The sequence below is a fragment of the Lolium rigidum genome, chromosome 5 (assembly GCF_022539505.1).
Source record: "Lolium rigidum isolate FL_2022 chromosome 5, APGP_CSIRO_Lrig_0.1, whole genome shotgun sequence".
Lineage (NCBI taxonomy): Eukaryota > Viridiplantae > Streptophyta > Magnoliopsida > Poales > Poaceae > Lolium > Lolium rigidum.
In genome coordinates, this window is record NC_061512.1 from 253,243,321 (window position 1) to 253,258,818 (window position 15,498).

The following is a 15,498-nucleotide window of genomic DNA, read 5'->3' on the forward strand; positions in this document are numbered from 1 at the left end:
AGTTGGGATTTTCTTATGTTTATGCCGATTATGAAAAGTGTAGCTTCAGTTGTTGCACTTAGGCATAAAAATCTCAAGACTCCTAGGATCTGTAACCCACCTCCTAGGAGGCTTGTAAACAACTTCTTCTCTTCAATGAAATGCAAAGAGTCCTTTGCGTTTTCTCGAGAAAAAAAAGTAACTAAGACGTTCAAGTCAAAACAATTTGCATGTGTGCATCACTCTAGTATTCACTACAGTATGAGAAGCACATGACTTTACGAACTTTTGTTGACAACGAGCTCACCTAAGACCAGAATATGAATCCACGAGGATGCCTCTCTTCAAGTTTTGCATAACAAACGCCATACCACGAGGATGCCCCTCTTCAAATTTTGCATATGTAGAACAAACGCCATCCCACGAGGATGCCCCCAGCAGGAAACTCAAACTGCTATTGTGTTGTAGCTGTGGTGACGGGACATGGAAGACACCCAAGAAGGTAAAGGCTGAAGCATAGAAGCATTGTCAACACCAAAGAACATGGGAGCATGGCGGCTCCGAAGCGCAAGCACACATGACAGTAGACCGAGCAATTGGGCAAGCCTCACTTTGCGGTGGTGGTGGTGCTGCTGGCGGCAACCATAGGTAGCAGCTCTATCCCACGTGGCTGCCTGAGAGAAAACGCCTTCCTCCAAGACGAGACACAAAGCAAACGCAATCCACGGACGCCATGGATCGTTGGAGATAGCCTGAGAGAACTCGAACAAGATTCGACATAACAAGGTAGCAGAGATCGCAGCCGCCGATGGCAACCACGAGGCACTCACCTGCAGAGCATGGTGATCCCTAACTAGGACATCAGCCACCAGGGAAGGAAACGTGAGGGGTAACGCAGTGTGAGCTACCCGCCAAGGCCAGACCCTCGAGGCATGTGACCATAAGGCAAGGAAACTCACGAGAACAGCGGTGGCTCGAACGCTCTTCCGGGACCGACATGATCACCAGGCTACCCGAACGAGAACATAATAGGGACGAACTCGGACGCCAACCGAGGATTAGGGCGCCCGGTGCGCAGTGATGTCGGCACGTGCGTGGGTGTAGACACGGAAGAGAAGAGGAGAGTGAGAACGAAAGGAAAAGAACCGAAGAGGCGGCATGGTAGAGAGAAAGAGAACTCACATGTGTGGAGGCACTTAACTAAGGCTAAGATCTCCTGAAGGATACTCTAGTAGAGAGGGCAAGTCAAGTAGCCGACGAGCGCATCTAGCCGTGCGCGGAACACACCCTGCTCGATCCCCATCTCTCTCCGCTGCCCACAACCACCACCACCTCCTCTTGGTCAATCCTTGTCGACCCCTCCTCGTCAAACTTGGTGCATCGGAGAATCAGTAGTACGGTGGCCACCACCCCTTTCAGGGATCGATGCCCTGGGGATCGCCCGGCGAGAGGGCAAGCACGTGTCCGTGTACCTCCACGACCCGGACCACCCGTACACCGGGCCCTTCTGCCGGAGCACGCTCTGCTCCGACGTGGTGGTGGAGTTCCTCGACGCCAACTTCGTGTCCTGTGCAGCGGTCACCGGCAGATGAGAAGGGTCGGGCATGGCCGCGTCGCTGCAGCCCGGCACCTTCCCATTCTGCGCCGTCGTGGCTCCGGTCTCTGCCAAAAGCATCACAGTCCTACAACGGGTACGAAGCCAATTTAACTGAATGATTATGGACACGCTATCAAGAAGCAGATGCACAACACATATATGGACAGCAGTATGCTTACTGAAAAATAAATTGGTCTGATACTCACATGTCTTGTACGTGTTTGTATGATAGCACATACCTTGTGTCCTCCTTGCAGGTAGAAGAGCCAGTTACGCCGTCAGAGCTCGTGGAGATACTACAGAGAACCATTCATGAGCAACGCGTGGCTTTCAGAGCCTCGACGGCCGACGAGCAAGCTGCAACATTCACAGCCTCCGGGGCTGAGGAAGAAGAGAGTAGAAGATCGGCTCTGTGGCTACGACAAGAGCAGGACGCAGCTTACCTCGAGTTGCTTGGAAAGGACCAGGTAGAAACAAAATTGCATGTCTCTGCTGTACAAATAATGTACATGCCCTGCTTCAGATGTGTTATAACTTATAAGCTTTGCCAATGCAGGAAAAATAAAGATCCACCAATAGTCTACACGAGGGAATCGTCGTAAAGCCAAAGGCAAGCCTGAAATATCATGGTCAAGCAGCAAGAGAAACTCTGAGTAGAACACCTACGCATAAGGAAACTGCGCCTTCACACGGAAATGAAGCAAATACCAAGGTATGAAAACCAACTGACTGTAGTTGGTACACATCAGATAGTATAAGCGACCACAGGAAAAAGGTTGAGATTCAGTTATGTTGGCAACATGTAGTGTGCTCCAGATATGCATAGAAGTTTTCTGAAAACTGCTTTCAAGCATTTCAAACATATCTCAGAGACATCCATGTAGCAGTAGTAGTAAATTTGCGCAATGAGCCAACTTAGATTCTGTATTCTTATTATAGCAACTTCCACACAGGCAATTATAAGACAGTGTGGACCATTAAACATTTGTACTGATTTTTATGCAGATAATGATAAGATTTCCCAACGGCCAGAGAAGGCAGCAGAGTTTCCTTCACACGGACACAATAAGATAAATCTACAAGTATGTCAATTCCTTGGGCATACCAGGAATAGGACAATATCAACTTGTGCGGAGCTACCCAAGGAAAACTTACGGACATCAGCAGCTGGCGATGACTCTTCGAGATGCAGGTTTCCATCCAAGTGTGACTCTGTACATTGAGCAACTTCAGTAAACATGTCATAATCACGAAACTGGATACAAATTTGATGTAATACAAATATTTCTAGGCATGTCTGGATAGTTCCATTTGCCATAAGTCTTAACAGCCACCACTGTAGGGTGACCCATAACCCATCATATAGGTCTTCGCATACATGGTTTACAACAGAGGAGGTCTGATTATAACAGAGTTCACGGCACCATGTCATGACCCTAAATCTCAAAGGATATAACCATTACATCTACAACACAGGTGGAATTGTAATCATAGTTTGACCAACAGAAACTGGTGGATCTCAAAGCCTGGACCAGACCGATACGGTTGGGGAGCTTGCAGCTGGTATCTCCTCCTGATCAGATGGCACCTGCAACGACTCTGCCTTCTGCATCTTGTTTGAAACTGACACAGACCAACCGCAGTCACCCGCAACAAGAGGATCTTCCACCTTATTATACATCTTTAATATATCTGCAATTCTTTGATCATTCTCCCGCGTTGGAGGGAGCTCTTTCAACATCTTCCCGGCCACTTCAAGTGATTGCAATTTCTGTAAGATTTTCTCCTAGAAAGCTTCATCAGACTCCCAGCGTTCACGGCGGAGGGACGCGATACGCTGCCACTGAAGAGTCGCCAAATCATCGTAATTGATCCCCATAAAAGTGGCAGCCTCAGCACCTCCGCCGATTGCAGGATAATCTAGTTTGCTCCTCTGTCCAGGCTCCATGGGCAGAACCGTGAACGGAGTGCCTCGGAACTCAAGAGGGAAATGTTCATTGTAATAACTGCTAGCATTGCCGCATCCTGTAAGGCGTCAAAGAGTGTTTTGCACGTAGCTTCCACTATAACCGACCACCCAGAGCGTTGCTGCAGCCCCTCTATTTTGATCCATACACAACGTCCGATCACCTGCTCATACCATTTGATCGGCTCATCAAAAAACCTTGGCTGAGAAAGGCCGCCCAGGTGGGTCAGCGCAATCCCGAGGAAGAACAACCATCCACCTGAAAATTCATCAACGCTCGTCATGCCCAGTCCCTGCAGAAAGCAATAATTGGGATCAGCGTCGATACTAAGTGGTAGGCAACTAAGCAATAGCAGAGAAAAAGAATGCATTATTGCAAAGCACTAGTGGAATGATCATATAAACCCGCCTATAGTCCACCAAAATTTACAGATCACGTCGAACAGTTTGCAGGAAGTGCATACAACTGATATTACTGCCCTCCCCCCCCCGCGCCAAATGTATACATAAGATGCATAGGACACGAACATGTAACAGTTGGAACTCAGCACGAAAATGCTGATGTCAACAAAAGTTCCGAGAGGAATGGACAATGTCAACTTAAGGAAACCAATATAAAGGAGAGTAGTATCTAGATCATCATATATGGTATACCTGACATTTAGAATAATCAACATGCGCTGAAGTTTGTTCATGCGTATCAGATTGCGCCAAAACTACCATGTTTGTAATGTCTGTTCTATCTATCTGATCTTCAGCCGACTGAGCCTGGTGTTACAACATGGTACAGTTAGAGGAGTAAAACCATTTTATCTAACAAATAAACATGTTGTATGTTGTAATGGACCACAATAAATCTAGTAATGTGCATGCAGTATGATCAAATGTAGTTATTATAACCTTAACATCTAATTTATTGGAGTAAATTAAACAAATCCACATGTTCTGTGTCACAAGTTGCAGAACCCCAGGTATATTGCTGAGTGGCACATAATTGCACTTATTACGGTTTTGCAATTTCAACTAAACCACAAGTAAATATTTTTTGTTTCAAAGCTGACTTACATAGTTGTATAACGATTATGTAAGTTAATTTATACCGTCAGCAATATAAAAGTGATTACACATTTAATTTTTCAAATACATTTGTAGCCCTTGTCAAATCTTACCTCGGAATAATTAACTAACGTAATTATATGTCCAACTAAGAACTGATTAGCTTGAATAAAGTGCAATTTGCAATTTAGAAGGCACTAACCTGTTCAAACTCAGAGATCCTACCACAATGTAGCTGCCAAATGGGTGTGGCAAGACATCAGTTCTACTGTTATGCAACTCATAAAATGGTGTACGGAGTTGGTTCCAGAACTTACCATTTGTGGATGCCGTATTTTTCGAGGCCATCCCATTTCATTACCATAAACAACATCTATATAGAGCATTGATCTGTTAACCTGATAAAAATGTTGGTTAGCAAATAATCTTTTTGTGGCCTCTGCCCTCATATTTCCATATAATATTTAGGTATAGAGATAAGAAACTAAGCTAACCAGTTCTTGTAAACATTCTTTGGGTTGCATCAAAACATCATATTGTTCAAATGGACTTTGATGCAGACGATGATGAACATCCATCTCTGGTGGACCTGAAACAAAATGCATTAGGGTTAACTACAGAGTGTTTTAGTCTCATTGGACACTATAGAGTGCAAACCCATTGTGTCCTATGCATGCAACTTCTGTAGTGGACAAGGTTTTGAGTAAATGGCATTGTTTCAGTTTATCAACTAGTAAAAGTATCAAACTTCAGGGTGTCTGTTGGCCTTCTGTATTTATGAAGTATCTTCAAAGTTACCAAGAAAATTATTACCTCCGTTCCGAAATGTAGTATGTTTTGGAAAGCTAATTTAGCTGTCCAAAACATACTACATTTTTTAACGGATTTCCAAAACATACTACGGAGGTGGTAGTAGTAGCATATTATAGTGGAAAGAAGATAGAAAAAGGCATCTAGTATTCTAGTTAGCATGGTACTGACAATCTTATATGGAAAGGCACCTAATCAAGCAAAACTTGATTTAGAGTCATCAGTTTAATTGATTTATTGGATGTGTCAGTTTTATGTCATGCATTGACGTAACTATAAATATTTAGAATCACATCGGTGTTGTAACTTGCCATCAAATTTGGGCATGAACTTCATGCTGGTAACAGTACCAATCCATAGTTATAGGGTCCACCGTTTACCTAACTACTTACTTAGAATTATAAATTTTGAACCTTGACTGCTAAGATCCAAGTACAGGTTTTTTTTACCCGCAAAAAAAACCCTGCTATAGCCAGTGACCGTATATGTCCAAAGTAGAAAGTCTTAAATGAAATTAAATCCTCGAACTATGGCAAATCAACAGCTAGCAAGATTTACGTTACTATTGTTTTCAGACTAATCAACAACTAGCAAGCTTTACACTTTTTGAGATAGAGAAGCTAACATTATCTCAAAAAAAAAAGAGATAGAGAAGCTAACAGATTTAGCCTCTACCCAAGTACCCATATTTTTTGCCGAATTACATGCACCAACTAGTTTAACCAAAGGTCTGAGAAAAGGAAGAAGGTGAGCAACGCGCTTATCCTTCAACACCCCGCCTCACGTGTGGCTCCCACATGCCTAAACGTAGAACGAAAGTAGGCATCGAACTTTTAAAAATGTGGTAGTTGTGTCTTGAACTCGAGACACTGGCTAATACACCAACCAATTTAGCCAAAAGTCCAAATTGATGGAGAAAGGTGGGAAATGCCTTATACTTGAATCAAAATTAAGACATTGATCTAAAAATTTATAACTTTGGATCAAACATGAATCAAAAATCAGCTGAAAACATCAAACAATTCCTGGACCTGCACCTTAAAGTGTTCTATCTTTTGGACATCTTGCCCTGCATAAGTTCATTAGAAATTATGGGTGAAACCACGAATTTTCATGACTTTTTAACTTTAAAATATGTTTTTGATGCTTTGTAAATGGCTTCCTGGAGCTCGGACTCCATTTAGAGTTTCCGTCATTTGTGTCCTGTATATTATTTCCACCTATATTCACTTTCAAGCTATGTGCAATTGCATTACCATATCCCTTTATATTTTTTGGATTTTCGCCTCTATAATGCATAAAGGCAGAGCTCCTGCCATCATACAAAAAAAGCTATTTGTCAATGGTAGAAATTTCAATTGGTGGTCCTTCGAGAGGTACAAGCTAGTGATATACTGTTATGTGGCTGCTAGGGTTTGGGAGGGAGAGAGAGGGCTGCGAGGGCGCGAGAAGGCTGGCCGGGGGCCTTTTGCCCACGGCCGGGCAAGAGGGAAGGGATTTCCTTCTTAATTCTTGCTTTATTAGATTGATACATCTCCTCTCCATATATAGAGAGGTTTACTTGACTCCCAAGCAAGGCTTACTTGACCCCTAAGCAAACCATAAGACTAACGGGCCCAAGCCCATGACGTACTCTAACACTACATCCCACCTAGACATGCAACTCGTCCTCGAGCTGCAACCTAAACAAACCATGACTCGAGGCAACACAAACCTAACACCTAAAAACGAGCCTTTTACATCTCGGCTTGTTTTATTACTCTCAACCTGAAATGGAGTGGGACGCTTTATTGTTGACACCTGAACATAAAGTGGACACCATCTGCCCGTCGGACCTGTACGGCCACCTGGATCCCATGGAAACCAACGGGACAAAAGGAGCCCGCGCGGCGGCCGGCGGCGGAATGCAGTGGTGCTATGCGGTGCGCTCCTGTCGGTGACACCATGCCTTCTCCCCGCCGGATGACTGTCGATGGCGCAGACTTTGAGGTCACTGCCCGCACGAAAAACAGCATGTCCGCCGCCCGTGGGGGAAATCGCACGCCCAAGATCCCCGACGCAGCGGACGAGATCGAGGTCCGTTGCGCAACGAAGCGCAACTTGGAGGAGCTGCAGCTGCAGATCACGCATCTCCCGCACACGCCGACGCACTAGGAGGCCGCGAGCAGCAGCCTGCAGCCTCACCGCCGCCGATACGTGGCGGATAGCGATCCAAGCCGGAAGCGGTGACGGCGACGGAGGGAAACGGACCTGGTGGAAGGGCATCCCGGGCGGTGTCGATGTAGAGCCCGGGGCCAAGGTGTCATGGGCCTGGGCCCGTTAGTCTTATGGTTTGCTTAGGGGTCAAGTAAGCCTTGCTTGGGAGTCAAGTAAACCTCTCTATATATGGAGAGGAGATGTATCAATCTAATAAAGCAAGAATTAAGAAGGAAATCCCTTCCCTCTTGCCCGGCCGTGGGCAAAAGGCCCCCGGCCAGCCTTCTCGCGCCCTCGCAGCCCTCTCTCTCCCTCCCAAACCCTAGCAGCCACATAACACTTGGTATCAGATAGCTCTCGTTCGATCATGTCCAGCCCTCCACTGAGTTCTTCCCACCCGCCGCCGCCGCACTCCGACGTCCCCGCCGTTCTCTCCCCGGCGGAGATCTCCACAGCCCTCCGCGATCTCACCACTGCTGTCCAGGAGATCCGCCTCTTCCTGGCCGGTCCCTATAGGCCGCCGCCGCCGGCGGCGCTGCTGCCGTGGCAGCCGACGCACCAGGCGGCCTCCGCCGCGATCGCCGGGCCGCTGCAGCCGACGCTGCTGCTGTCGTCGCCGCCACCCGACGTCGGGCTGCTGCAGTCCCCGCTGCCGCTGTCCACCATCTTCGGGCCGGGCCCTACCTCGACGCCCGGGGTCCCTCTTCTCCGGCAGCCGGCCGCCTTCTTCCCCACCGGGACGCTACAGCAGCAGCAGCTGCTGCCGCCGCCACCAACGCCGCTGCAGCTGCTGTCCTCACCGACGCTGTCCCTGCCGTTCGGTGGGCAGTTGCAACAACAGCAGCAGCAGCAGTTGCCGTCGCCACCAACACCGCCGCCACCGACGCCGTCCCTGCCTTTTGGCGGTGTGGGAGCGACCTTGGCCCCGGGCTCTACATCGACACCGCCCGGGATGCCCTTCCACCAGGTCCGTTTCCCTCCGTCGCCGTCACCGCTTCCGGCTTGGATCGCTATCCGCCACGTATCGGCGGCGGTGAGGCTGCAGGCTGCTGCTCGCGGCCTCCTAGTGCGTCGGCGTGTGCGGGAGATGCGTGATCTGCAGCTGCAGCTCCTCCAAGTTGCGCTTCGTTGCGCAACGGACCTCGATCTCGTCCGCTGCGTCGGGGATCTTGGGCGTGCGATTTCCCCCACGGGCGGCGGACATGCTGTTTTTCGTGCGGGCAGTGACCTCAAAGTCTGCGCCATCGACAGTCATCCGGCGGGGAGAAGGCATGGTGTCACCGACAGGAGCGCACCGCATAGCACCACTGCATTCCGCCGCCGGCCGCCGCGCGGGCTCCTTTTGTCCCGTTGGTTTCCATGGGATCCAGGTGGCTGTACAGGTCCGACGGGCAGATGGTGTCCACTTTATGTTCAGGTGTCAACAATAAAGCGTCCCACTCCATTTCAGGTTGAGAGTAATAAAACAAGCCGAGATGTAAAAGGCTCGTTTTTAGGTGTTAGGTTTGTGTTGCCTCGAGTCATGGTTTGTTTAGGTTGCAGCTCGAGGACGAGCTGCATGTCTAGGTGGGATGTAGTGTTAGAGTACGTCATGGGCCTGGGCCCGTTAGTCTTATGGTTTGCTTAGGGGTCAAGTAAGCCTTGCTTGGGAGTCAAGTAAACCTCTCTATATATGGAGAGGAGATGTATCAATCTAATAAAGCAAGAATTAAGAAGAAAATCCCTTCCCTCTTGCCCGGCCGTGGGCAAAAGGCCCCCGGCCAGCCTTCTCGCGCCCTCGCAGCCCTCTCTCTCCCTCCCAAACCCTAGCAGCCACATAACATATACTATATTTAATATAACCAAAACTGGAAACTAACTGGATTTCCAATTTAAGAACGTGTACATAATCGTTTGAATAAAAGAAGTGTGTGTAATACACATATACTATTAATCTACCAAATTTTGAAAAAGAACTAATTTTTCTTGCAACACACAAACGCCATTTCCTGCAAACTAATTTATTTTACGTAGAAAGGAAGAAAACCATTTCAGTTTTCTGGAACACAAATAAGTTCTGTTTACTGAAGTTCACTTTGAAGTTATTTTATACTCCAAAACAATATTATTTCCTTTCAGTCCAAATGCCGAAATTAGCATCTCGTTGTCAGTTTGATAATCAATAACCGAGAACCTGTCCAACTTAGTCCCTTTGACAAAAACAAAATGGACGATTCACATTTAAATGCTATATATTGTGTGGTTACCTTTGAAATAACCACATAAAAGTCTATATTACGGAAATGCAGTTGTGGAAAGCTTAGTACACTATTCACTAAAATATTATCCACAAAACTATTTTCAAGTAGCTAATTTTTCCCTATTTCATCACATGTATTTTGTCATCCCTCACTAGTCATATGTCTTCTGTTATCTTGAATAAAAAAACTTTATTAGAAAGAAAAAATAGCTTAGCCAAAAACATAATCCTTTTATTGACAGTGCACTTGGAAGACCCGGTACTACATTGTCTTTGATGTGGACGTTGACTATCTTCTTTTGAGCTTGCATGTGACCACTTTTGTGCGCGGCGCGCCTCAAAAGCTGCCTGAGGGCTCCCCTCTACAACTAGTTTATACGGCTCTGCCAATAATCCCTACATAGCCACCGACCCCACTATATACTTCCCTCCCAAAAAATCACGTTTACATATCAAATGAATGTTCCAAGTTTCAGCTCAATTCTGGGTTAACAGGTTAACACTCAAGTGTGTGAGGATGCACTAGGTATGGCACATTCGATATCATCTTCACACACTTAGAGTGCTACCTTCATTACGTCTAACATTAAACACACAACATGGTGAAAACGTAATCATAATGTAAAGATATGTAGATCAACCACATAAATAATCGTTTCACGTGAATCCTAAAAAAAAGGATAATAGAAATTTAAGTGCAACAAATGGATGCACATTAAACTGCTGTTTCACTAATTTCCTAGATTCCCAAATCTACCACTGAGATCAGAAGGAGATCAAAATACGAGCACATGCCTGGATACCGGGAAATGAACAAGGCACTCTTAACCCCGTCCTGCCAAACCACCCCAACATCAACCCCACAAAATGATCTACTCAACCTTGGCAATCGAAAGCCAGCTGAGTTACTCAACAATCGTATTTTCTGGAGATCGGTGCCGTACGATCTGTAAATGGAGATAGGGTCTAGGGTTTCGTGCACCTCAGGGGAGTGGCCAAGGAAGGCGTCTACGAAGGAGCTGATGGGGTTGGAGAAGGACGATGATCCCGGCGCAGCATAGACGGAGCGTCCCATCACCAGATCTCGCAGACCCATCTCCGACGGACGACCGTTCGTCCGTCTTCACCCTCGTTAACCGGCGGCGAAGGCAGTTACTGCTGCTTCGATCTGTGTTGGTGACGACGGGTTCGAGGCGGCTCTGGGTTCTTTCTGAGTCAGCTGTCCTTTTCTGGTCCTGGCTACGGCTATTTATACGCGCAAATTGTAGAGTATAGAGATAAGAGACACAAAGAAGTAGAGCAAATGATTCTCTTGTTTCATTACAATATGGGGGACCCACTTATATACAGGATGAAGGGGTGTGTTGGGGAGACACTTCTTTTCCAACAGGAGGCATCCCTCCCATACACAATTGATCACATGTTTTATTTCCTAACACTTCCCCTTGATCAATTTGCCATCTGTATATTGCAATCCAAAAGACTCTTAAAAAACCCGGTGGAAAAAATTGAGGAGAAATATTATAACGATATGTCACCGAAAACTCCTTTAAAACCCAGTGGGAAAAATTAAGGAGAAACCATGTGTCATACGTCCGCACTTGTATTTATATTGTCTCGTTAAAATCCTTATATGAGAAACCTTAGGGAAAACTCATAAAGGGAAAAAGAGTACAATATCAGTGATCGGAAGATCATCAACGAGTTATAACTAGGGATTTACTCCCCCTCAACATTGCAAACCTAAAGGTTGTCTCATACCAATTCCACAAACTTAATTATGGAATACAACTATTGGTAGAGATACTATGAATATCACAATATTTTGTTTGCAAATTACCCTCTTACATTTCTGTAATTTATGAGGAAAAATATAATTCATAAGCAATACAAGTGACATTATCTTGGTAGATAATGATAGGTGATTCGAATGAATCTCCACATGAACTCACATGTGGCTAATCATTCTGCGAATTCATACACATCTTGTGATGCTTCATATAATTCTGCAGAATGATCACCGCAAGGACCCATTTAGAGTCTATTCCGAAGACTTTCTTCTAAATACTCTTCCAGTAAATCTAGTCTTTGATATGGCAGTGTTGAGATCAGATAATTAGCCACTATCATATATCACACGTTGGTCCCATCTTAATCAAGAGTTTTGTTCCTTGGATATATCTTAGAATAATCCATACACAAACCTTATACCTTTCAGGAGATTGCACTCTCAATAAATTGCCAACAAACATAATGTCAGGCCTGACGTATTTTGCAAGATATCTAAGTGCTCCGATGGTAGATATGGAACTTCAGCTCCATCTATCACTTCACCATCTTCCCACCTTTCCAAGGATTGGTATCCCATATTAGGTATACTATGACCATATGTGTCTCTGCTATTATATACCCGTATTGAACTTATTCAATATTTTGGGATATATGAAGACTGATATATTTATTCATGGGGGAACAAGCTCAAGTTAAACACTTAAGCACGATTTGGTTTGACCCAAATCTCCATCTTAAAATGAGTGTGCGTATCTCAAATGTCTCGCATAAAGACATTGATGAGAATATCATCAACACCATTTAGGTGACGTAAAATCCAATTAAGGATTTATCCATGAGTACACATCAACAATCATTGATATTAGAGTTATCCTCATCATGGAAGAACTCACACAGTCGGTTGTACCACATAAATATCTCCAACTACTTCAAGTCATAGAATGACTCCAGAAGTTTCACACACACATGTTGCAATTTTCCTTTGGATTCAGAATATTAAGTCCTTCAATGACTTCAATATATAAGTCCAAATTGAGTGACTCGTGGGAGTATGCAGGCATTACTACATACATCAACCACATGGATTTGCACTGCCAATGACATTTAGTATCGAAACATAATTCTACTCATACCAAGATGGTATGCCACATGACAAAGGATTAACTTGTCAATGCCTATGGATTGTAGGCTAGGGTTTAGTTAGAAGTAGAGGGCAAGTAGATCTCGAAGGTTTCAGCCGAAAAGTACTCGACGAATATGAAAACTAGGGTTTGCGAGACAATTATTCGATGATCTTCTCGTCCCTCGACCCCCCTTTATATAGGTGGAGCCGAGGGATTCGTGCTATACAAGGATTACGAGTCCGGGACGGTTTCTAACTCATCCCGCCAGATTACAAATAACACTTCCTATTACAACTCTATCTTTTCCTTAAATACATCTTGGGCTCTCGAATCTTCTTATTCTTCGGGTAGTGGGCCTTCAATAAACCCCGGGTACTATATTAGGCAGGCCCATTTGGGATGCCTATGTCAGTAGCCCCCGAGATTTTGCTTGAATCGTAGAATCAGGGAAAATCTCCACTGTTTATTTTTACTCGAAAGCTCTTAACTTTTATACTTTTTCTCATAAAATTCTATATTGTACAGGGATATCGGTAGTTGGGGCTAGTTCATCTGACGGATCAGGTACTAGTTAACTGCTCTAGTGGCAATCCGCAAAAACCTACTTCAAAATCACGTCCCTGGACATGATTTCGGGATACTGGTGTAAACTTCGACAGGCGCCGCTTAAGGTCTTACCATTCTGTCGAGTCCCAGTTAAATTTATCGAGTACCTAACGCGTCCGTTAGGATTTTTCTTCGTATCCGTTGATACGGATAAAAGTAGCGGAGCGCGAGTCTTCGGCGATGCCACGCCCAGCGAGAATAGGTACGGGGTCTTACCTTCGCAATTTTGCGGCATTCGAGAAATTGATCGCAACTTCGGCGTTCGAGAATATATTGTCGAGTGCTTTTCCGGCTGTTGGAATGGCACATTTTATTGAGTCAAATATGACTTATATTGCTTTCCCGATGGGAGTATATGGAGAGTTAATGATAACTCGAAATATACTCTCTTGCTTGTTCTATTTTTCCTTTGTTAATTTCATCGGGCACGCGAACGGCGTTCCCGATGGGAGTAGCTCCGAGGCTACAGCCAAGAACTTGTGCTTGGTTGTAGGCTCAACATTTTAGTCCACCTTGTCACTATATTGCCATTATCTCCTGATATTCTTTCCTCCTTCTTCTTCTTTCTTTTTTTTTTTTTTTTTTTTTTTATCGGGTGCGCGAACAGCGCTCCTGATGGGAGTAGCCCCCGAGGCTACAGCCAAGAACTTGTGCTTGACTGTAGGCTCAACATTTTCTATATTTGCCATTTGTCGAAATTTTTCTTTTTTCGAAGTAGCCCCCGAGCATTTGGGCAAAAACTTGTTTCTGACCAAAGGCTCCCGATGCATTCAAATAACTTATCCTGTCGCCATTCTCCTTTCTCTTGTCGACATATTTTCCCTTGTCAAATTTTCTTCAACTCTATCAATGGTTGATATTTTTCTGCTTTGTGGGTCCATCGTTCCCAGCATGTTAACACGTCGTGCAAGTGGGGGACACACGTCCTCCGCTTTTTCTGGTGCACGTACGGTAACGCCTATCCCAGTAAAAATACTTTTTTGCCCTTGTAACTAGAAGATCAATTCTCACCACACGATTTCTTCATCCAACGGTACACTGCTTCACCCAATTCTTATATAAACCTGTCTTCAACCTCCGTTCATCCCCTCGCTTGCGCCGCTCACCTGTTCCTCTTCGCAAATCTTCCTCTGCGCCCAATCTTCGCCGATTTCTCGCTCTCGCATTCATTGCTCAATCCGCTGCCGTGGATGCCACCGCGTGCGCGTTTGACCCGTCACAGCACTCCAGAGTCCGCGATGGCCGCTGAAGATCTTGAGTGGGAGAGATCCAAAATCTCCAACCAAGACGCCAACCTGATGAAAAGACTTGGTCTGATGAAGAAGGAAGGCGCCATCCGCTTTCCCAGTGAAGAAAGCTATCCCAAGCCTCCAATGGAGTATCGGGTTAGTTTTGTTGATCATCTTATCCGCGGCCTCTCTACCCCAATCCATGATTTCCTCCGCGGTCTTCTCTTTGTCTATGGGATTCAGCTGCACCAGCTGACCCCCAATTCCATTCTTCACATTTCTATTTTTATCACACTTTGCGAATGCTTTCTTGGAGTTGCTCCCAATTGGGCTCTCTGGAAACGCATTTTCTGCCTTCGCCGTAATGGCGCTCACCACGCCACCTACAACATAGGTGGCGTAGTTATCCGTGTCCGAACTGATGTCGATTATTTCGACGTCAAATTTCCCGACTCGTCCAAGGATGGCGCAAGAGGTGGCTCTATATACACGAAGAAAGCGCCAACTCCGTGGAACACAACATAGTTCCTTTCGATGGAAACGCGAAGATTCAACGCCGCCACTCCTGGGACGCCGAAGCTTCCGAAGAAGAAAGAAAGGCGACAGAAGCTCTTATGACTCGTGTTCACCAGCTCCAAAATACTCGAGGAAAAGAGTTGTCTGGTGTCCAAATCATAGCCTATTTTCTTAGGATTAGAGTGCAGCCTCTTCAGGCTCGCAAAAATCCCCTTTGGACGTATACGGTGCCAATGACGCCAATAGGCTCTCCAATGATCTTTACGTGAAGGACTTGGAGAAGCTTGTTCGAAGAATTACCTCGCTGAGTAAGAAGGATCCTATTCCTTCCTCTTGTCGCGTGGAACCCTACGGCTCCACTAATCCTCTCCCGAGGTATTTTGCCTTCT

At 45.6% G+C, this 15,498-nt stretch overlaps 1 pseudogene; it reads left to right on the forward strand.

Annotated features, from left to right (window-relative positions):
* The first annotated feature begins 462 nt into the window (after window positions 1–462).
* LOC124657466 lies at window positions 463–2,812 on the forward strand (annotated as a pseudogene).
* The last annotated feature ends 12,686 nt before the right edge of the window (window positions 2,813–15,498 follow it).